General features: G+C 33.8%; 1 pseudogene; it reads right to left on the bottom strand.

The window, feature by feature from the left end:
• Positions 1–2,190: 2,190 nt before the first annotated feature.
• Positions 2,191–9,293, bottom strand: LOC143636602 (uncharacterized; annotated as a pseudogene).
• Positions 9,294–10,335: the final 1,042 nt, after the last annotated feature.

The following is a 10,335-nucleotide window of genomic DNA, read 5'->3' as shown; positions in this document are numbered from 1 at the left end:
TTCTGTCTTCCTTATTCTTTTCATTTAGCTTTTATGAATTGTTTATTCAATTATGACATAAATGAAATGTGAAATTATTGAGTAGTCTACTTCCTCTCGAATGATGAATCCCGTAACTCTTATTTAAAGAGACTACCTTGAAATTCATAAGGAATTTACTTGTCCATGTACTGTTTCATTCGATCTTTTAGTTCCCGACTTCACCTCGAAGGTAAGGCAACGATGCCCATAAAGTCTATATGCGATAGATAGAATATTGTAACCATGACGATCTCGAACGCTACGGTGTTCACTGAGCGGTTTCGAGTTGAGCTGGGATTTGTAATAGTTATTCAGACTTTTAGAACTCGATTGTTTCATGAGCCACGTTGGGCCGAGGCCTAAGCTGTCTTGAGGGGATAATTACTAATCAAGTTATGTTGTGTCAACATATTCACTAGCATGCGTTGCTGACGTAATTTATAATTGTTTTTCAGGTAATCGAGATTAGGTGTTTGGAGATGAAGAATAGCCATTAAACGATTTGATGGCTTAGATGGAGTTTTATTATTAAAATAATGTAAATTATGGTTTTTATGTTTCATACACTTTTGTACCAACCGTCGGGTGTTTAATTCCCGAATTTTGAAATATATTAATATTTTAATTAAAACTTCGGCTTTACAACCTTAAACTCTGATATATTTACAAAATAAGTACCAACTATTGGTCACACACCTAGCCCCTAAATTGGGGTGTGACAATGTTCTTGGGCAGGATCATCGTCTTAGTTGGTCCTTCGGACTTTTCTGCCTTGGCTACTTTAGCATTCCTTCTAGCCGCTGAGTAGGACGTGCTGTATATATTTGATCATACAGAGATAATGTTTACAATCAGAGCGCCCAATGGCGGAGATTCTACCCTTTTGGGATCCTGCTCGGGATCTCGACTTTGATTCTTCTTTCCAAGAAACTCTTTTAAGTGACCTCTGCTGAGTAAGTAGCTGATCTCCCTCCTTAGAGCAATGTAGTCTTCCGTCATGTGATCGAAATCTTTATGAAAAGCGCATCATTTGGATTTGTCCTTCCAGGCACTGTTTTTCTCATTCTTTTTTTGCCATCTTGCCTTATCAACTAAATCCTGCATAACACACATTAATCCGGAACTATAAACTGAAAAACAACAATCACTTAAGTTGGGATAAGAATCATGATCCTCATCATCATCCACCACATTGACCCTGACTTTTATGGAGTACGTTTTGGATCGATATGATTTATTTGATGGGGAATCTGACTTCCTTTTAGGGTGGTTGTATCTGTTAGGACCATCTAGCCTCTGCTGAATCATCCTGTCTTCTTCCAGCCTGATAAACCTGAGAGCCATGTTTCTTGCTTCGTCCTAATTCCTGCAAGGATTCATGACGAGATCCTCGTAGAATGGGTATATTTCTTAAGACCCATCTTGAAAGCTTGCACAGCCGTTGCAACGTCCAGGTTGGGTATCTCTATAGCTTCCTTGCTGAATTTACTAATGAAATCCTTAAGGGTTTCATCATTTCCTTATGTTACTCTATACAAGTCACTAGTTAACCTTTTAAAGCTTCTACTACAAGAAAATTGGTTATTGAACAAATTAACTAAATGAGCAATCGATTTAATAGAGTAATGAGGGACACTTAGGAGCCATTTCAATGCAGCCCCGGTAAGGGTTGGGCTAAAACCTTTGCATAAGCAGGATTCATTGAGATTCTGAGCTATGGGGTTAATCTACATTCTCTATCTATACTGGGCGACATGCTCTTTGGGATCCGTGGTTCCATCGTACAGCTTCATGCTTGGATTCTGGAATCGCTTCGGGATCTCAGCGTCACATATGGCGGGTGCGAATCTTGAGATCATGTGCTACTTGGATCCACTTCCGGAATCGGTTGGACTATCCCAGGTATGCTGGAGATTAATTTCTTATGTTTTTGAAATTCCTTATGAACCATTGGACTAATACTGGAATCCTGCGCAACATCATGGTTAGTTAGATGTATAATATTATTAATATTACCAATAACGGGAATCCTAGTTGGGGATCCCAGAATAACACCAAATTCTCAAGTAGATGTGATCTTGGTGGCCCGAACGAGATCATTAGTTCTGGTTACTGATTGCATGGGTAGGAAATCGTAGTGATTCCCTTGGGATCTTTATGCATCAAAGTTCATGTTCCTAGGTAGCAATGGAGTGAAGGATTCCTCCACTGGCTTCTTCCCTGTGCCCGGATGTCTCGGAGCTCCATCAAGACAGAGTTATTGGTTTGCTTCTGTGTTTCCATATGCTCCTTCACCTGCATTAAAACATTAAAAATATCGCCATTAGACATAAAGACAGGTCTCTTGTTGGGAGACCCATATCTTTGGACTGGCACCCTGGCAGATGGCCTTGTTGTGGGAGGAAGCATGCTGCTTGATCCTCTGGCTCCTGGGATGCTAACGCCGATGCTAGTCATCATCCTTTGGACAACAGGTGGAGGAGGACGTGGTTGAGTGGCTCCGGAAACTACGGACAACAAGGATTAAGATGTTACTATTGATTGAGGGTCCATTATTGTAAGGCCCCGGTCCCGGTGACCTACATTTGCGTTGGATTTACTCATAAACATAGTTTTAAATACAGAGTTAATTAAAACTTTTCGCGGAATCTAATAAGTCAACCATATATTACATAACATTCTAAATTTTATCTTAACATCATTCAAATTATGTTTCAAAATAAAACACAATCAAATATAACATCATAACATTCTTCTCAAAATGCCAGGATCTTTAGTCCAATGCCATGCATCTTCATTCAAGCTAGCTGCCATATCCTTTTCAATAGGTGTGTTAGAAACAATTAAAAAAAACAATAAACAATTAAAAAAAACAATAAACGTAAGGATCATGACAAACCGAAAGCTGATGTCTTAATCCATAAACACGTCGATGAAATGCTTCAGTCGGAGTAATTTAATTATGATGATCCAAGTGTTTTATGAAAAAGTTTCAGAATAATAGATTTAATCGTTAAAAACATTCATTGCTCTCTACTACTAAAGTCAAATAAAAAAAAGGCATTCATGTACCAACTTTTTAATTTTCATTATTTACCTTAGATATACATTAGCTTTGATTTTTTTACATTGCTAGTAGTACATTATGCTTTCCAAATTTGTTTGTGTATATTACTTTGTGCTTTGTGAAAGTAAATATGTTCTGCTTGCGGTTTGCGCATATAATGTATATATGTATGAACCTTCGGGTGGGCAAAAGTGAAGTTACACTAATTTTGATGTTATTTTACTAATCTTGTGAAATAACGTTAAAAGTGACAGAAGGTTAATCAGGAATCATGTGGTGGTGGGTACATGCATTAATCGGCCGGTGTCCCGATGGTTGATGTTATGTGTCTTATATCCAAGGCTTGATGGAAAGCTATTATCGAGCTTCACCGGAAGCAGTCTCTCTATCCCTATGAGATAGAAGTAAGACTATCTACATTTTACCCTCCTCAAATCATATTATTGCTTTGCTATTGATGGGATATACTGAGTACGATGATAATGATGATTTGTGAAAGTAAATTTGTACCATATTTTTATTTACGTAATTTATCTTATAATTATTATAATTACTCTGCCTCTTCTTATTTGATAGTGGCGTGCTTAGCCTCTTAACTTTATTATTTATTTTTTCAGCATTTTTTGAAGTTTCATTAGTCACTCTTATACTTTGTTATAATTAATATTTCGATTCTCAACTCTAGTTTTTTCCGTACACTTTATTTTATTATTTAGAAATTAGTGTGCGTGCTTTGACTTTTTATGTCTATTTTTTTTTTCGAGCATATTCGGTTTCTATTTTAATTGCTTGAGTGAGTTAAAAGATCATAATTGCCTATATGGTTAAAAAGTGTTTTTTAACGGTTTTCCACCTCCGTGGTAACACAATAGCCTTAATAAATCAATTCGTATTAAAAAATATTTTCTTTGCTTTTTAACTAGTATTTCATAAATATAGTCAAATTATTAATATGCTTCATATGAGCATCAGAGCATATAAATCAACTCTTTTTTCGTATGAAGCCGCGTTATATGTCTCAAGATGAACATAAAGCCCACAATCAGGTTGTTCACTTTTTGAATGAAAACTTCTCTATTTATATCGTTTTTTTTTTTCCTTTTTTTTTATTTGAATAAGTTGGTGTCTAACTATAAACATAAAAGCATTATTGATGGATACCTAAGTATTGAAAAGTGTGCCATGTTATATTATGAGACATATGATAGTGTTTCTAAATATGGCCCATAAAACGGGCATAACTTGGCCTACGAAACTCCGTTTCAAGCCCACGACCAGTCAAATCGAAGCTTGAGAATAGGAGCACGTTGTGACAAACTCTCTACGGCGGTTTTCCCTTTCCAAAGACCAAAATCGTCTCCTAAATAAAGTTATGGACATTTTTTATGTTTTTTAATTAGTTTTTACATTTTTATTTTCGAGTTTGTGTTTGACCCATGGCCTTTTTTGGACCCAATTTGAATTTGAAAGTCTATTTATATGATGCTATTGTAATGTGAGAAGTCAGATATGAATTTTATCAATAAAGAATTTTCTCTTCATTTTCTTTGACCTTTGGGTGAGATTTAGGAGTTTTGAGAAGTTCATCATGGGTATTCACAGAATCAACGTGATTTGATATTCGTTATCGTTTTACCGCTGCATCAATTATTAAGTATCAAACAAAAATATAAGTAAAAATAAATTTGGGCATTTGGAAGCCTAGTGTTCGATCTTTCTTATGAGTTTAGATTAAGGATAATAATGAGTCGGATTTGAGACAAGTTTAAGTATTTTAAAACTCATAACCGGTTAATAGCGAGATCACCACACACTTTAAATCACCTACATCTTTAAAAATAAATATATAATGCATCCATTTTATAAATTATAATAATATATGACTTAATTTGCAATATGATTATAACAAGGTTTTTCTTTTACTTAGTTATGCTCACCTACTTCCACTGTGACCATTATAACAAAGGGATTAATGATTAGTTATGAAATTGCTATTTTATGTACGCTTTACTAAGTAAAAACGCGTTCAATAAATAGTCAAAATATATTACAAAACATATATTAAAATCAATTGTGGCTATGTAATTATTGATTAGACATATGTTACAGGAAGGAAGAAAAGAAAAAAAATAAAAGTATTATATGATAAACAGGGGCGTCTTTGAGATTTTTAATACCTCAGCCGAGTTAAAATAAAAAGGCCCGTAAGCCTTAACAAATAACGAAATATACAAACTAATTTTTATAAACGTAATGTTATAATAATAAACATAAAAATATATATAGTATAAATATAACACCCCAATTTTCAAAACCCTAAAACTGAAGGCCTATATGATTTATTAATACAAAATTTATGAGAATTAATATAGTTAATGTAATATAAACTTAATTTTTTAACTTGTTTAAAGAATTTAGAATGTTGATGAAATAAAGTTATTAAGTTAAGAATGAAATAACTAAAGCAAAACTAAAAAGACTTAATGTTTAAATAATAGATTTAATTAGGAAATATAGATGAAGGGTCAATTCTGTCATTTCGTCAAACTTAGTCATCACCTTCAAATTACTTACGTAAGTTTACAGTTGATTTCCGGAAAAAGTTTTCCGGCGAGTTTTAAACATCAAAACTAAAGACTGAATCGACCAGTAGACGATGTCAATTAACTCGGGATCCTTTACTGAAAAAGATATATACATATATAAAAGTTTTAGACCCCGTAAATTACGTTCCCCGGCCGAGGGTGCGGCTCGCACACCCTCCGGGCCGCCCCTGATGATAAAATACATATAATTGTGTGAGGGAGAGAGAGAGAGAGAGAGAGAGAGAGAGATCTTTTGTAAAAATATGGTTTTACATTAATAGAGTCTTTTACTTGCAAAGTATTCGGGATACATAGTATTGTGAAGAGGGGAGGGGAGGGAAATGAGAAGAAAATGTGAAGGAATCATGTTCCAGAGATTTTTTAACAAGAGGAGGGGAGGGGAGAGAAAATGCTAGAAAACTTAAATTCATAACCATCCTTCCAAATTGGAGAGATTAGGAGAAAAAATGTGTGTGTATAACATTAACTACCTATTAACTCCTACATTTTCTTTCCTTTTCTTCCATTTTTCATTAAACTCGGGAACATGAACACTCTGTTCCCGAGTTTAATAGATAAAAGAAAAGAAAGGAAAGAGAATTAACAAGAGAAAAGAAAGAGATGGAAAGGAAAACATTGAAGTTATTATGGTGTTCCCGACTTTGAAGGAAATGAAAAGAAATTAAAGATTCATGTATTTCTGAGTTAAAAGGAAAAGAATGGAAACTTACAATTTTACAACTATACCCTTATTTCTTAATTATTACCTCTTCTGTGTTTTTCAATCTTTTAAGTGAAAATATACAACCTACTTGCTAATTACATAAATATCAAGTGATTAAAAATAATGAAAATTACGAAATGATCCAATATTATATTACTGATGAGCCAAAAATGGTACAAGAAATCAAATCATAATCTAAATAAAGCATATCCTACTTATGCTAATAGTTATCACCTAACAATAATATTAATTATGATATAATAATATGAGTTGAATCGAAAACAACATATATCTATGTAAATCACCGATGCAAATCATTCGAACGTCTCAACTTAGTGTCCAGAAACAAAACATAAAATAAATATATGCTTCGATCGGTAATCACAATTTCATCGAACTAATAGTCAATGAGTGACGTCAAGTAAATGAACATACAACCAACAATTAAAGAAAACACTAACCTGATTACATTTGCACATGCTTAGAGCATAGTACAAAAAGTGTAGTAAGTCAAGTATTCTTAAACACCAACACATATTTCAAAAGCAAAAAAATATGCCATTGTTCTCGACATCCATAATTAAAAAGTAATATTGAAAATAAATGACAATGTTATATTTGTCCAAAATTACCAAAAAAAATTCCGCAACTAAATAAATGCATAAGAGTAATTCTTTCACCATCTTTTGAACTCGTCTAAATACCATCCCTCGTCATAGCTTTCAGTATACCCATTCGCATGGGAAGAGAACAACTAAATAATGCCCTAGCTTTTGCTTGATTGGTTGCCAGATAAATTAAAGCGTTCGGTATTTCATGGGGTTCCAAACCCATTAGCTCTAATTCTTTACAAATTTCCTCACCTGTATACTCACGCGGATAAGCTCTATCAAATATTTTAGCCACATTGTCAAGGCAATTCACAAGCTTTGAGCTAAACGCTTCATCTTCTTGTTCAACTTTTCTTTTTTTACTTTTACATTTATTTGCATTTGAAGACGGCTCGGCTTGAAAAGGCATAGAATCTACCACTTGAATATCATCATCATCATCATCATCGTGTTGGTTCTCCATAGTTACTTTTTTCAGCAGCTAATAAGTCATCTAATTCTGTAATTGTTTCTTCTTTAATGCCACCATTATTCCTCAATCGAGCATTTCTTTCTTTAGCAGTTTCAGCATGTGTGCCAGATGCCCTATCCTTTGCAAACAGTTCCAGCATTTCATTGTAGTTTGAGACTTTTTTCGTCTTCAGTAATTTAGCATTAGGCTTTGACTGTTAACAAAATAAAGATATATAATATTATAAATGATTACATAACAATTTAAGGAAATAACTAAAGAACTTACAGTTATTAACTTTTCCCATACTTCATCCTCTGCTTCAATTAGTAGAGTCTTTGAATTCCATGAGAAACCACTTAATGAAGTTCCTTGAAACATATCATGCCATTGAGAAAACCGCTCCTTCAATGTTTTTAAACGATGCTTCAAATGATTTTTCGTAAAATTCATTTGAAGCTTTATAGTAAGCTCCTCGACCATATTAGTGTATGCGGCTGTAGTAAAGTTCCCATTTGAAGCTTTGTAGTAAGCTCCTCGACCATATTAGTGTATGCGGCTGTAGTAAAGTTCCCATTAATCCTATTGCCCTTATCTTGTTGTGTTATCATCGCTTGTATGAATGCATTATCCATCATTTCTGTCCACTTAAAATGTTCCTTCTTACCAGTATTTCCAGTAGCTTCCTGTTTGCTCATGATAACTTTCTACATGATAACATAAATAAAAGAATGATACATTGTAATAATAATTAAAATAATTACAAATGGAAAATGTAATAATTATGATAAATAAAAATAGTAATTAACATGAAAAATTTCAAACGCCAATCATCAATACAATGTCAAACTGAATATACTATAATGTACTATGATGTAACTATATTGACATATCCATTTCGTTGTTTGGATGCATCAAATAGTTGGTCCACATTTCATTTGCAATGGCGTTCCTTAGTTGGTCTACTCCGGTGCTACCCTCACACGAGTATATTGTATTATGATGCTCTTCCTCTTCTGGTCCATCTAACACCTCATGCATGACCTCATCTTCAAGATCTTTGTCACGATCTTCGTCTAGTAAAAAGTTGTGTAATATACAACATGCCAAGAAGATGGCAGATTGTGTTTCACAAAAGTAAAATGGTTCTGTTGTGCTTCTAATAATAGGAAACCTCTTTTTAGGACACCAAATGCTCGCTCAATTGCGTTACGTAATGATGCATGACGAAGGTTAAACAACTCCTTTAAATTTTCAAGGGCACGAGTTGAATACCTTTGCAAACAGTTCCAGCATTTCATTGTAGTTTGAGACTTTTTTCGTCTTCAGTAATTTAGCATTAGGCTTTGACTGTTAACAAAATAAAGATATATAATATTATAAATGATTACATAACAATTTAAGGAAATAACTAAAGAACTTACAGTTATTAACTTTTCCCATACTTCATCCTCTGCTTCAATTAGTAGAGTCTCTGAATTCCATGAGAAACCACTTAATGAAGTTCCTTGAAACATATCATGCCATTGAGAAAACCTCTCCTTCAATGTTTTTAAACGATGCTTCAAATGATTTTTCGTAAAATTCATTTGAAGCTTTGTAGTAAGCTCCTCGACCATATTAGTGTATGCGGCTGTAGTAAAGTTCCCATTTGAAGCTTTGTAGTAAGCTCCTCGACCATATTAGTGTATGCGGCTGTAGTAAAGTTCCCATTAATCCTATTGCCCTTATCTTGTTGTGTTATCATCGCTTGTATGAATGCATTATCCATCATTTCTGTCCACTTAAAATGTTCCTTCTTACCAGTATTTCCAGTAGCTTCCTGTTTGCTCATGATAACTTTCTACATGATAACATAAATAAAAGAATGATACATTGTAATAATAATTAAAATAATTACAAATGGAAAATGTAATAATTATGATAAATAAAAATAGTAATTAACATGAAAAATTTCAAACGCCAATCATTAATACAATGTCAAACTGAATATACTATAATGTACTATGATGTAACTATATTGACATATCTATTTCGTTGTTTGGATGCATCAAATAGTTGGTCCACATTTCATTTGCAATGGCGTTCCTTAGTTGGTCTACTCCGGTGCTACCCTCACACGAGTATATTGTATTATGATGCTCTTCCTCTTCTGGTCCATCTAACACCTCATGCATGACCTCATCTTCAAGATCTTTGTCACGATCTTCGTCTAGTAAAAAGTTGTGTAATATACAACATGCCAAGAAGATGGCAGATTGTGTTTCACAAGAGTAAAATGGTTCTGTTGTGCTTCTAATAATAGGAAACCTCTTTTTAGGACACCAAATGCTCGCTCAATTGCGTTACGTAATGATGCATGACGAAGGTTAAACAACTCCTTTAAATTTTCAAGGGCACGAGTTGAATACTCTTTCAAATGATACCTAACACCTCTATACGGTGTCATCAGGGTACTTGTATGAGGCAACCCCGCATCCACTAAACAATATTTACCTATAAATAAATTGTAATTATTATTATTATTATTACTATTATTATTATATAATACTACATAATTAAGTAAATTCGGTTTACATGTTGGGATTACTAGTTTATCTTCTCTAGTAAGTGCATTCTTTATTATTCTTGAGTCCGATGCGGTGCCCTCCCAACCAGTTAAAACATACGTAAACTTTAGATCAAATGTACAAGCAGCGAGTACATTTATTGTTGGATATCCATTACGACCACGATATCTGGGGGCATCTTTATTAGGTACTCTGACACGAACATGTGTTCCATCAATTGCCCCTATACAATCCTTGAAAAAAGGAAAAAATCTCGTCTTTTCTTGAATTTCTTTCGGCACATTGTCACCTTTAGGTTGTTGAAGA

This window comes from Bidens hawaiensis, unplaced genomic scaffold (genome assembly GCF_021521415.1).
Source record: "Bidens hawaiensis isolate Kalapana, Puna unplaced genomic scaffold, B.hawaiensis_p1.1 tig00008029_1, whole genome shotgun sequence".
NCBI classification, from domain to species: domain Eukaryota; kingdom Viridiplantae; phylum Streptophyta; class Magnoliopsida; order Asterales; family Asteraceae; genus Bidens; species Bidens hawaiensis.
The sequence above is the reverse complement of the archived record's forward strand: the minus strand, read 5'-3'. Positions and strand labels throughout refer to the sequence as shown.